A 13,877-nucleotide genomic window follows, 5' to 3' on the forward strand; every position below is an offset into this window, starting at 1 on the left:
TGATTCCTGAATATTTATATGTCTGTCACTTTAAAATTATTTGCTTTAGGTCTTTGTGCTTCACTTTGATTAGATGAAAAATGTCACAGTAATGGTAGTGATAATAGCAGTAATAGTAAGAACACAGTATAAACATGGAGCTCATTTTCAGTAATATTTCTAAACTGTTTTGAACCATATGGAACAGATATATGTGTGCAACAGAATCAAAAGATGGTTCTGATCATGCATAGAATTATCCCAGTCATTTAAGTGAGATCATGATATGCATCTGCATGAATTTCTGGTGGAAAGTATATTTCAGTGTTTTTATTAAAGAAAATATTTGCTGCAGCTCTCTAATGTTATACCATGTTATTTTATTAAGCTACTCTCTGGTAACTGCCTTGGTTGATGTGAAAACCAATTCACAGCCTCATCACCACTTGGTTCTTAGTGAAATTCTTATTATTTTTTCTTACATATAGCTGATTTTCCAGGAACAATTAAGTAAATATTTTACTCTGCTATATGTACAGCTTTTGCACTGTAACCAACAACAGGCTTCCTCTTTCTCCTCAGTGTTTGGGCTTGTATCTTGAATATTATGTGGTCCAACAAATAAGAAAGCATGGCTAGATTTGACTTTGAATACAAGATGAAAGGTCTGTCCCTGAGATCATCAAGGTTTCACACTTTCATGTTTACAGCTCTGTGTGTTCCCATACATTCCTACACTGTTGTCATTGAGCCATGGCAATTAAGGTGCTCCTACTCACACAATCTTTAAAACAGCCTCTTTTCTTTACTTCTTTGGTCAATAGTACCTCCTCTCTGCTTTGCAGCCTGTTTTTCAGGTAGGAATCGTCCATCAGAATTTCCTTTTTCACTGCAATTCAGAGACTTTTTAGCATTCTGCAACAGATGAGGAGGTTGGCCAGACCTCTTCAGAAGTCCAAAGGGTGTGTTGGATCTAATCCTTTCACCCCAACCCATGCCATTCTCTGGTCTCCAGAGGAAAGGAGATCTGGCAAAAAGTCTACAGTTCTCAAATTAAGCTGTTACTTTTGGATACTGTGATATACCTGTATAAAAGAAAAAACAATATTTTCTTGAATATCTAGTGGATACAAAAACAAAGCTATGAAAGAGGCACTGCATTCATGTAAAAATTAAATTATAATATTTTTAAGACATAATCTAATTCTCTATAAACTCACAGATCTTGCTTTTATTAACAAGTTTTTCAAGGCAATAATGTGATCTCTGATAGCTGATTTTGAACATATGGTGATTTAAGATGTCACTACTGTAGTCCACCTTGCTTTTCCACCAGAGGAGACTCTCTACATATCAGGGCATAAAACTGAATGGATTCAGCTTTTTAAATTCATGTTCTTAGTGTCTGAACACTAACTAGCTTCACTTGCTGAAGTCTGCTAGATTTTGTGAGTCAGAACATGAGAGTTTTTTCTCAAGTGCCAGGAGAAAAATCAACATCAGTTTGACTTTGTGGAAGAGTGAAAGTCACATGATCAGTGATCACAAACCATTAAAGACCATTATCTTAAGGAGTACCTAAAATAAATTTAACACTTTAATTGAACCACCCTAATCTAAAAATTAGTCATTCATTGTAAAACAATTGCTTACAGTGAAAAAAAAAAAAATCTCTTTGATTTAATGCAGTAATATGACTGCTTACAATGAACTTTAAAAACAATGCAAACAATGTGGTACTAAATCCTCTTATTTCTAGGCAATGAAATTAAGACAAATTATTTCCTTATCTTTGGCCAATGCCTCCAAAATCAAGCACAGACAAACTACCTTTCAATATCTCCCTAAGTACACTCTGGACACTCTAACTTTTCTTTCAGTATGAGTGATCCATAACTTTCAAGTAATAAAATCTAAAATGAAATGTCTGGCTCATAGGCAGGTCTGCATCAAGCAGTTATAATATGCTTGCTTTGTTGTCCTTGCTTGAAGTTACAGTCACAGTGAGACAACCAGTGTCACACTTAGTTAATCAGGCTGATTTACTTAATACAAGGAGATTGTTCAACAAGATGATCAACTACATTGACAAGATTACCAAAAGCCCTCTTACTATACAGAGAACTATCTCTAAGTTATCAAACGTGTCCAAATTGTGAAATCTGCTGGCTTTGGTGGCACAGGAGCCATTGACATGACATGCTGATTGACATATTTTACTGATTTTCTCTCATATATTGCAAAAAATCTGTGAAAATTGACAAATTTACTATCTCATAGCATCAAACCTGTTGGGTTGTCCTCAGTTTCTTTGACAAGGCTCTGTATTAGGAAAATGAACTTTGGTTGAAAACACAAAGTTAACTTCAAAAACAGACTTGAGGAAGCCACTGATCCACTTAAGCATGTCATCCATAGTAGTACACCGTGACAGACATGATGTCATCCTGCTGACAGGATAGATAACCTGAAAGCTATCTATTTTTCATTTATTTTTCACAACATCATTTCTCACACCATGCCATCATTTTTTAATGTAAAGAAAGTGTTATCACATGCTTCACATGAATGGCCTGCAAGTTACTAATAAAAAGACATGTCCTTCAGCAATGTGAGTCTTTGTATGCCAAGACATTTTGAAACAAATTTAATTCCTGAGTATCTTTATTCATAGTCTCTATGCCTGTGATTTTACAGATGTTTAAATCTCATCTGTTGTTGTGAACTTCCAATTAAGAATTAAGAGAGTACCATGTGCACATTTAGTAAGTCTCTGCTTAACTAAGTATTTATAACTTGAACCTCTCTGAGTGTGTTGCTTAATTATTAATACTTAGGAGAAATTTATATTTAAAGATTCAAGAATAGGGACTGTTATGTCACATTCTTGCATTTATTTGACTTAAGCTTTTTAACAAAAATTCTAATAAGTAAAGTTAAAAAATAAAATTTTTCCATTCATTCTTTATAGGGCTTCCCTGAAAAACTTCATATTTCCCACAGTGGAAAAGAGTTTGTTGATATTGTTGGATTTTTGAAGTTTGAGGTTTATGTTTATTTTTCTCATAGAAATATATATTTTATTTCAGGGCATGCATAATATAAATTCATTTAATGGTGCATTCAATATGTATTAAGGCTTTGATTCAATACACATTATTGGAAGTCACAAGTTTAACTTAAAATACAATTATTGCTAAGGAATTTGTCTCTTAAATAACAATTTTTCAATTTTAATTGTAGTGACATTTTTCTGTAGAATTTCTATTTTAATAGAAATCTTTTTTTGGAAAATAGAATACTAATATGGGAGGGAATTTTGGAATACTTTCTATCACGTGGCACATGACTCAGTGCAGTTTATATCCAAACTCTTAGACTTTCCAGGAATGCAGTGAACTGACCAGTTCCAGTTCTAGTAACCAGAATCCTAGTAAACCCAGCTTTTTTGCAAGCATTAAACTTCTATGAATCCTGACCCCATTTTTGTATCATGTGCTTTCTTTTCATCTGAAAAAGCCTTTGAGGGATGTGTTCAGGCTAAAGGTTTTTCTCTGGAATACAAATATTTTATCAGGGTCAGAAAGAGAAAATATTACTTTCTCACTTTTAATTTTGAGAAGAGAGACAGTGTGAATAGCTCTAAGGCATACTTCATTATTCTTTCTATACTTACATTTCTCCATCTACCACAATAAAAAATGCAGGACTTGCCAGTGTGCACACTCTATTGTGAGCATCTGTGCCTTTCACAGAACCACAGAAAAATGTCACACTCCCTAGACCTTAACACAAAATACAAAACAACCATCTCCCTGCAGAAAACAGTAATATTGCCTCATCATTTCATTATATACTGGCACAATAGGAAAAGAAGCAAAATTTTCCTTTTGAGTTCTGACTTTTGCAGAATGAGGCAGTTTGGTTATGCCCAAAAGGTCATGTTGCATCTTTGAGAGAGCAGTCTGTGTATCTGGGAGGATGTCAGAGCTATGAGAGCTGCGTATTGCATTTTATTTGGAAATCTGTGGGCCGGTTTCCCCTATGTTTGTGACTTTTAGAAAATAGCTTCTTCTGGAGGATGGTGCTTTTCTGGCAGTAATTTTTCTTCTGCAGAAGTTGTTTTGGAGTTGATGCAAATGCATATCCATGTATATCACTGAGACTGAGATGCCTGCCTGGATATATATCTGGACGTGACACATGGAAGGTTTTATTTGCACTCACATATTTTTGAAAAGTGCAGAATATGGAACAGGGTCTCATGGGAAAACCTGTTACAGTCTTCACACTGTTCAGCAGGGTGGAGAGGCCATTCCTTTTATGTCTGTGAGGCTGTTCCTCAGGAGGCAGCGGAACTTGGAGGCACCATTGCCTGTAGAGAGAACCAGAGATCACTTTTTCCTCTTTTGCAGACAAGTTTGAAGAAAAAGCATGCTTCCCTGCAATGCAATCTCTTTCAGCCCCTGAGGCACTAGAGGTTTACTGCACCTTCATGCCAGTTACTGTCTAAAAACCACAGTATTATTTTAAAGAAGAAGAAGCTGATTTTTGTTTGTTTAGTTTTCAAAACACTGAACAAAATCACCTTAGTGTTAACAGACTAAAGGAGGCAGAGCTTCAGGCATTTTCATCAAGACTGAATTTAGATTTGTGGAGAATTCTCAAGACCTGTTCAGAGGCACACAGCAGGTGTGAAGTGGTTACCTCACTGGGTTTCTGGGTTTACTCAGAAAAGCCTTCTTTTTTGTCTGAAAGTAGCCCTGAGAAAGCTTCATATAATGCGAATGTGTTATACTGTGAATGTGGCATATTTAATTATATTTTTTGAATGCCCATCAGATATTTTGGGCCATAAAGAGCATCTCTTGTTAGAACTAATTTAAAATGAATGGGAATGATTTTTTATCAACCATGTAAAAAATACTAAGCCACATGTATCATCTTGAGGGTAAAGAGAGAGGAAGGGTTGATCAGTAAAGTATTTTAAGTTGACCATACATAAGTGGAACCTCACAAATTGAAGCAGGAGTAGTAGCAAAGCTACAATGCTACAAAATGTGATCGTAATTAAGGCATCAGCCTCAGTGACAATCTTTCCTTGGATTTAAATTTGGAAGGACTTGGAAATTTCAAAGGACTTCAGATTTTCAGTTCTCTGTTTAGAGGTATGTAACAGTAAGCAGATAGCACTTATAGACTTTCTATAGAAAACAGGTTTAAAATCAGGTGTGGAGAGGATTAAATGAACTACTTCAAATCGTTGTAATAGGTGGGATAGAGCTTATTCTAACCACACAATAAAAGGAACGCTGAGGGCAAGTGTGTGACAACTACTTCTGTATTCTGATTTTAAGCACCTACTGCAGTGCTATCATCAGTCACTCACATCCTCTGTAGGACTTAATGCTCAGTGGCTGCTGCAGTCACTCACAGCATAGCAAAATTGTGGAGCAAGTTCTTTCCTTTCAGAAGCAACAAATTAAAACCACAGCATTTCTGGGGGAAAACTATGAAAATTTTATCTTCATTGGTGAATTTGGTATATTTAGTGGAAAAAAAATATAAAATCCTTCCTACCCTGGCAGTATTCTGGCCCTGAAGCCACAGAACTCTGTTCCCCCTTGGTGCTCTGACCGGCATGTAATGTCTGCCCCTTCTACAGAGCTGAGTCACTCCAATAATGCAGGTGGCATCTACTTTACATGTTTAGAGGTATACTTTTAACTTTGGAACATTATCGTACAGGTTCCTCCACAGATTGTTCAGATTAAGGTTTCTTTTTTCTGTGTCCTGATCAAGCACTGTGTAAGAAAAATGAGGAAAAACATTCAACCTCAGAAATACTGAAGTATTTTGGAGTGTATGCTTTGTTAGCAGAGTTTTAGAGCTTATAAAGTATTGTTGTTCAAATCATAGAGTGTCTATATAAAAAGATGAGATACAACTCTCTTCAAATGTTTTATTTTCAGTGAAAAATACATTTTGATTTTTTTTTTTTACTTACCTTGATTTTATACTGATATAGCAGCACTTGTCTGTCTGCTAGATGTCCACCAAGCTCCTATATTATTTCCTCTCCTCAATAGCACAAGGAATGAAAATGTGATGGGAAAGCTCAGGAGTTAAAGAAAGAACAAAGAAACCACTTAGCAGTCACAGCTGGGGAAAACCAGGATTTTTTTGGAATTAATTTCATTTATTGTCATTAACAGAGTAGGATATTGAGAAATACAACAAAACTAAGAAAACCTTCCCACCATCCCTCTACTTATTTTCAGGCTCAACTTCACCTCCAACTCTCCTACCTCCTCCCTGAGTGCCCCAGGGGATTGGGGAATAGGGTTTGTGGTCAGGTTTTCTGCTCCCTTCCTCCTCCTGCTCTTCACCATTGTGGGGTGCCTCCCATAGTAAAAAGTCTTTCATGAGCTTCTTAAACATGGGTCCTTCTCATGGGCTGCAGTTCTTCAAAAAATGCTCCAGCAGTGAGTTCTTTCCATGGGGTACAGTCCTTCAGTAGTCGATTGTTCCTATGAGGGTTCCTCTCCATTGGCCACACTTCCTGACAGAAAACCCACTCCTGCCTGGGATCTACACAGGCTGAAAATGCTTCATGGTATGTCCACCTACTCTAGGATGGGATCCTCCATGGACTGCAGCACAGATATCTGCTCCAGTGTGGACCTCCTCCTGCAGGGGAAGCTCTGCTCCAGCAGCCGGAGCACCTCCTCCCCCTCATTCTTCCCTGACACTGGTGTCTACGGGGCTCACACATATTCTCCCTCTTGTCTTCTAGCTGCTGCTCATCAGTTTTTCCCTTTCTTAAATATGATGTAATGGAGGAAGCTCCACTGTTGCTGATGGGCTCAGCTTTGGGCCATGGTAGGTCCATCTTGGAGCTGTCTGGAACAGTCTCTGTCAGACACAGCAGCAAAGAATCATAGAAAGGCTTGGATTGGCAGGGGTCTTGGAAATCGTGTAGATCCCAAGGATCCACCTGGGAAATCCACCCCCTTTCATTGAGCAGGGGTGATCCCCATTAGATCAGGCTGAACACTTCCAGGGATGGGGCATGCACAGCTTCTGTGGGCAGCCTGTTGCTGACATGGAGGCAGATCCCAATGTCTTCTCACGGAGGCCATCCCTGTGGACCCCCACTACAAAAACCTTGACACACAAACCCAAATTTTACTTCTGTGAAATTTCATCAGATGGGAAATTAAGATAAAGAAGATGAAAGTCAAGTCATAAATATTTTTATGGTAAAGCTCCCAATTTTTAACCCCCATTAAACCCTTGACATTTTATTTTGTGGAATTGTTTTATGATTGTTAATGTCTTTAATGGCTATTTGCCATTTTCTGCAGTCTGACTTGCGCAAATTTATTTCACTGTCAATAATTTTAACTGCTAGTTACTTAGTGCAAACACTGTGAAGCATAGAAGTGTATTTTATAGATTTACTGTTCAGTTTGTGAAAGTGATTGGCCTGGTTACGAGTGATAAGTAGGAAATTGCTCTCCTGATGTAAAGCCTTGTCAAATGACCATTTACAAGTTGCAGAAAGATACAGTTTCATTTAATTTTCAAATTATAATATTGAATGAGTAGGAGACACCTTGACTCATTTTGCAAGTGCACAAATGTTAAATGGGGGACAAATCCCCCACTATTAAGTGGGGGAATTGAGGGCCTTGTATATATTTAAATGAAAGGAATAAAATTATGCTGGGGTGATATCACTATACTTGCTAGTAGATTACTTATTGAGTGATTTATTTCTCGGATGTTGCACTGCCTATATGTTTATGCATGAGGAAAAACAGGGAGAGAAATGGTTTTCAGATGAATGAAGTAGAGGTACTGAATTTGCCATCACCAGTGATTCAAATCAGTCTGAGGATGTCTGTTTGACATAACTATCAATGTCATGTTATTGTGGGATTTCTTACCTGACAGATGCATGCATTTTATTCTAAAATCAATAAATAAAATGGACTGCAGCCTCTGAAATTCTGGTGACAGTAACAGGCTGCTGAAAGTTAAGCTATTGAGTAGATACAGCTCTTAGACATTGAATCCTTTTGTGCATGGTTTTACCACAGAGAACCTTATGACCTATGGTTACAGAAGTCCCTTTCATTTATGCACAAGATCTCTGGCAGAGCTTGTGCATAATACTAGGCAACAGATCTCATGTGAGTAATTCTCACTCAGTGGTTAATGTCTCTTGTTTCCAGTTTATCTGATGCCATGGCAATGTCCTCATGCAGCCACTGTAATTTCTTTGTATAACAGAATCAGTATTTCTCCTCCAGCCTCCTTTAAGCTCACTTACCTCCTTTCGTCTTCACATTGTTTTCTCCCAGATTTATGTCTTCCACTTGTGTACACACATGCACATGCTCCCCCTCCCTTTTTATGATTTTTTTGTTTTCATTATTACATGATTAATTGTGTCTGGCAACTCTTCATATTGTTATAGGATGTTGAGCATACACTACTTTGCAGAAGAGAATGCAGATCAATAGAGTCAGAAACTCAAATGTGGAAGAAACAGTAACACAGAGTTAAATAGCTGGGTCTGGGTTATTCTCCAGTGAACTCCACCTTGCCTGTAACACTCAGGATGCATTATCCATTCACCAGAGGAATTGTCCTGCTGAGCCCTCATTAAGATGACTCTTTTAAAGATTTTCTTGGGAACTGTGTTGCTTAGTTGTGGAGTAGTTCTGTGTTTGCTGTCTTTAGGTTTGTCCCAATGATATTACCAAGGCCTCTGTCTTATGTCAAAACTAAACAAGAAGTTGTTTTCTTTGATCCAAATTGCATGAGAGAGACAGAGAAAGGATTAAATCCCTGGTATACATTTCTGACAATTTGAGTGTGAGGGCAGACAGCACATGATGGGATTACCTATAACAGATGACCCCATAAAAGGTTTACTCATCTTTTCTGTGTCTGAAAAAAAATTAGAAAAAAATTGGATGTGTAATCACATTGTTTTACCTGCAACAGTTACTAAAGTTTTCTTGAGCAAAGAACAGATTTGAGTCCTATGCTCCACAGCTGGGAAGTTGAGCATAAATGTGATGAATCTAAGGTTTCTAGAGATTCTCTGTGTTATATCTCTTTACAGACTATATCAGGAGCTATGAAAATATGCTACAATTATTATACATAACACTATGAGTTCAAAGTCATTTAATCTCTACTCAAGCCTTTATTTTGTCCCTCCTGGAGATAAAGACAGGAAGGAGATCATGTATTTACAATTCTGTGCAGTATAAAATGCTATATAAATCTAAATGTTTCTTAAATGTTTTGTCATGTTTGCTTATTCAGGGCCTGAGAATTACATGAACTTTTGGGTACAGTGTGCTTGAGTGGTAATTCTTAATTTCTCCTTTAAGCATAGTTACATTTGGTACTCTGTTAAAAGAATGACACATTTGTTCTGATTTCCACCTCTCCTCTCCTCTCCTTGCCCTTTACTTTTAACTCTCTTACTCTGTATATGGTGTTTTGTTTTGGAGAATGGATAACGATTGTGTAAATACTGTGCTAAAAATCTTATGAAAAAATGTTGCTATTTATCATGACCTTTGATATCTGAAAAACAACTGTGATCAATGCACATCTGTGATGTAGAACTAAGGTTATAGATTCAATTATTTTATCCATAAGTAGCTGAAGCATTCATGTGATAGTTATTTGTTAGGACTTAACCTAGACCTTCCGTTCAAAAGGACACGTTCAAATATTAGAATAAAAGCCAATTTATCTGTAAGGTGGTGGTATCCCATGGGGATCACACTTTCAAAGGATTCACATCAAGACTTTGCAAACATCTATGTGTTATAAGGACATCCTGGCTTTAAATATGAAACAATGCCTCTTTTCTCTTTTGTGTCTCTGTGACTCTGTGTGTCTGTGGGTATGAATTTCTTTTCTCTGTCACAAAATTATCTTTGTCTAGCAGATCTGTGTCAATTTTTTGGTGTTTCAGATGCATAAGACTGTACCTGCTATTTTTAAAATACTTTCTTCCAAAACCTGCTAAGTCAGTGTCTTTCATTTTACACTCCTGTGTGCTAGCTCTTCCCCCTGGATGCTTCTGCATGTCCTCTTGACTTTATTTTAGGATTTACTGTTTCTGTTCTTGTTTCATCTTTTTTCACTCCCCAGAGAGTCGTAGTTTCTTTTCTCTTTCTCAATATTTTTATAATAATTAGATCTAGTACCTGTGGCATTTTCTATGTCTGATAAGGCATTATTTCCACGGAGTTGTTGTATGTGATTTGGAAATGTATCATCATAAACCACAGTAATGAAGCTGAATGTATAATGTTCATTATGCTGACAGCATTTGGCTTCATGCTGTTTTCTATGAAAATAAACAGGAAAATATTAAGACAGAAAACAGGAAACTACAGCAGAGGGTTATCAGAAAAAGCATAAAACCAGCTGAATTTTATATCTATATTCACAGTTTTGGAAAGAGTCTCTGAAAGGCGACTCTAGGTATATTGTGTATGTTGTTCAGAGATATATGAATTAGATCCTCTCTCCATAAGTTCAGTAGCAGTCTTGTGACATATTTCTTTTGCTTGTTTTCCCTTACATACAGACTTAAATACTTCTTCAAAGGAACAGCTAGCACTTATAAAACATGGATCAACTATTGGCCCTGCAGCCTTGCAAGCAAAACACATGACATTTCACCATATTTCTGTATTCTTAAGCTTATGCTGCTTATTCATCTCTTTGAAGAACTCGTATTGCTGTTTTCAGTCTTTTTAATAGTGAATAAAGGTCTGCCACTCAAGAAACAGCAATAAAAGTGGGGCAAGATGTCAGCCATATCAGAGAGCTTAACACAAGTTGATTTCAATAGTAAGGAAATGTGCAGTTTCTATTTTATCTTTTGAAATGGTACAAAGCTTCTATTTGAGTTCTACTTTAATGCCACTCATTTGCTCGGTTCATAATTTTTAAGTGGCAAAGAACTAGCTTAAAGAATTTTTGGATTCCTCATTTTTTATTTATATGGGTAAGATGAGGGAATCTCAGCAATCCACATATACCCAAAAAACTGGCTTTCAAAGGCCTTATCCATATAGTGAATTGTTGTAATCATATTTTCATATTTTTCAATATTTCACATTTTTACACAGTTCTGTCCTGGAAGCTCTGGATTGGCAGAAACTTATTAATCTGAGCAATTTAAATGGATCTAGAAGACCAATGAATTAAGTTTTACACTGCATATGTGTACACAGCACCTACAGCAGCAAAGCATGTGAATGCTGCGAATGTGTCTTTTTACAGAATTACTCTCTGGGAACTACATCTCATTGACGCAAGAAACATCAGCAGTGTAAAATGAAAGTGCATTCTGTACTATTATGACCATATTTGACATAATCAGTATAGTTCTGGCTCTTGTGAGAAAAGTTTCATCTATATTTTTAATGATAGGGTTTTTTTCCTAGTTTGCTCCCTCTTTACTACAGCAGGGGACATATTTGTCTTGTATGAGTGACTTAAGATGATTTTCTGCTTGGACAGTAGACCTAGCTAATATCTGACAGCAATACAATTTACAGTGTATATAAAATGTTGAACACAGATAGACCATAGCTTATTACTGGGGACAAGAACAATTTATTTCCCAAGCCAGTTCTTAATGCTGTGAAACAGAGTCATAATGGCATTCTCTAATTCTTCCCTTTAATTTTTATTCTACACCCTCAACTTCCTTCACTGAACTCCCTACAGGGACACACAGCTGGGGTCTTTGGAGCAAAAGGTAAGTTGGCAGACTTTTTATCTTGAGTAATAGAACTTATAGGAATGACAATGTAATTTAAAAGTAGAATCAGAAAAAGCAGTGTCAAACTCTCAGTTACCATACTACTACAGAGTTCTACTTGATTCATGGTGGCTCACAGGCAAGTATTTAATTAAAGTTAGGCACAGGTAAAGAAACAGGAAGCAAAATTATTTTCCATTATTTAAATACATATATATGTCTCTCTTCCAGATGGAATCTCCTCAATTTAACTTTATACTAAATTTAAATTAATTCTCTAAGGAAGAGACTACTGCCTGGCCAATATTGCATGGTGGTCTTTCTAACCTCAACTCTAGGGACTATTTTGCTTCAACCATTTTGTAAAAAAACATATTTTCTATGATGAAGGGTAATGCTGCAAAACAAAATAAAAGGGACAGATTTTGCCTCTAGCTCTTGAATAAACTCTTTCCTAGAATTTTTCACAGGTAAAGATAGGTGTAATAATGTCCCCATAAGAGGAACATTTCAATGTTTTTTTTAACATTTTAAATTACCAATAATTAAACATTTAATACCTCCGTGTTAATATTTATTTTTCTTTTCTACTTTCATATTTTCCAATTGTTATTTAGGTATATCTGTAATCTGTGTGTACAAACAATAAGTCTAATCTCTAAGGAAATGATACTAAAAGAAGAGTTGCATTTTGGTAGGTATAAATAACTGTGTCAACAAGGGGGAGCTTAGAGTATGTAGTGTCACTTTTGGGATTTACAGAATTCACTAAAAATTTCATACCTCAAAAGTGACTCTTGGTATGTGATTTCAACTGTGCTAAAATTAAAGCCTGTGGCATAACATTCTGAAACTGTTTAATAATATTCAGTAAGACTATAGGTGTTTAAGATTGGAAAGAAAAGAGAATGCTATGCCAATAAATGATTTTTATATTTTTTAGCTGAATAAAAATATTTTGGGGCCTGTACAGAATTCATTTTTTAACCTTCCTGGTGAGATTGAAGTGTATTGCTTTTGGTGAAAAATAACTTAATTTCATTTTTTCCTAACTCCATAAATATTAATTTAAAAACTGATTTCAAAATCCTGCATTAAAAAAAAAAATTAAAAAGGGCTGAAATTAAATTACTTAATTTTTTGTTGTGCATGTCTATTTTGCTCAATCTGTTAAGTTTTTGTAGGTGTGGTTTTATCTCAGTTTGCAGCTCAGCCACACCCATCCTCTTGCTCACTGTCCCCCAGAGGGATGGGGGAGAGAATTGGAAGAACAGAAGAAAAACATGTAGGTTGAGATGAAGGCAATTTAATAGGTAAATAAGAAGTTGTTCAGGAAAGCAAAGGAAAACAAGGAATCCATTCACCACTTCCCATGGGCAGGCAGGTGTTCAGCCATCTCCAGAACAGCAGGGCTCCATCATTCATAACTGTGGCTTTAGAAGAGAAATGCCATCACTCCGAATGTCCCCTGCTTCCTTCCTTCTCCTTCCCCCAGCATTGTATGCTGAGCACAGTGCCACATCTGGGGTCAGACAGCCCAGCTGTGTCCCCTCTGCCTCCTCACTGTGGGGTGGAAGAAGGAACAGAAAAGGCCTTGACAAGGAACAGAAAAGGCCTTGAGCAGTAAGCACTGCTCAGAAGCGACAAAATCATCCCTGTGTGATCAACATTGTGTTCAGCACAACTCAAAAATGCAGCTCCAGACCAGGTACAATGCAGAAAATTAACTATCACATAACAAACCCATTCCATTGGCACAACAGCTATGTTTCATTGTGCTCAAGTCTTTGTGACTCTCCTTGTGTTCATTCCCTTCTCTTGTCCCCATCTCGTGCGGGGCATGTAAAGTATCTGAAACCAGATCCTGTCATTGGAGCTGTAGCCCTCTCTCTGTGTTCCTAGAAGTGTCAGCAACAGAGGTGACTGGTGGAGGATGATAAAGTGATGCTCTTTTCCACTGCTCCATGAGAAGGCCATGGATAGCCTTAACTTACAGACAACATCTGTGATGTGGTGGGGCAGGTGCCTGATGGGCAACCCCTCCCAGCTCTCCTGATGGTGCATTTCAGGTTTACAGCATCTT

The sequence above is a fragment of the Poecile atricapillus genome, chromosome 1 (assembly GCF_030490865.1).
Source record: "Poecile atricapillus isolate bPoeAtr1 chromosome 1, bPoeAtr1.hap1, whole genome shotgun sequence".
Lineage (NCBI taxonomy): Eukaryota > Metazoa > Chordata > Aves > Passeriformes > Paridae > Poecile > Poecile atricapillus.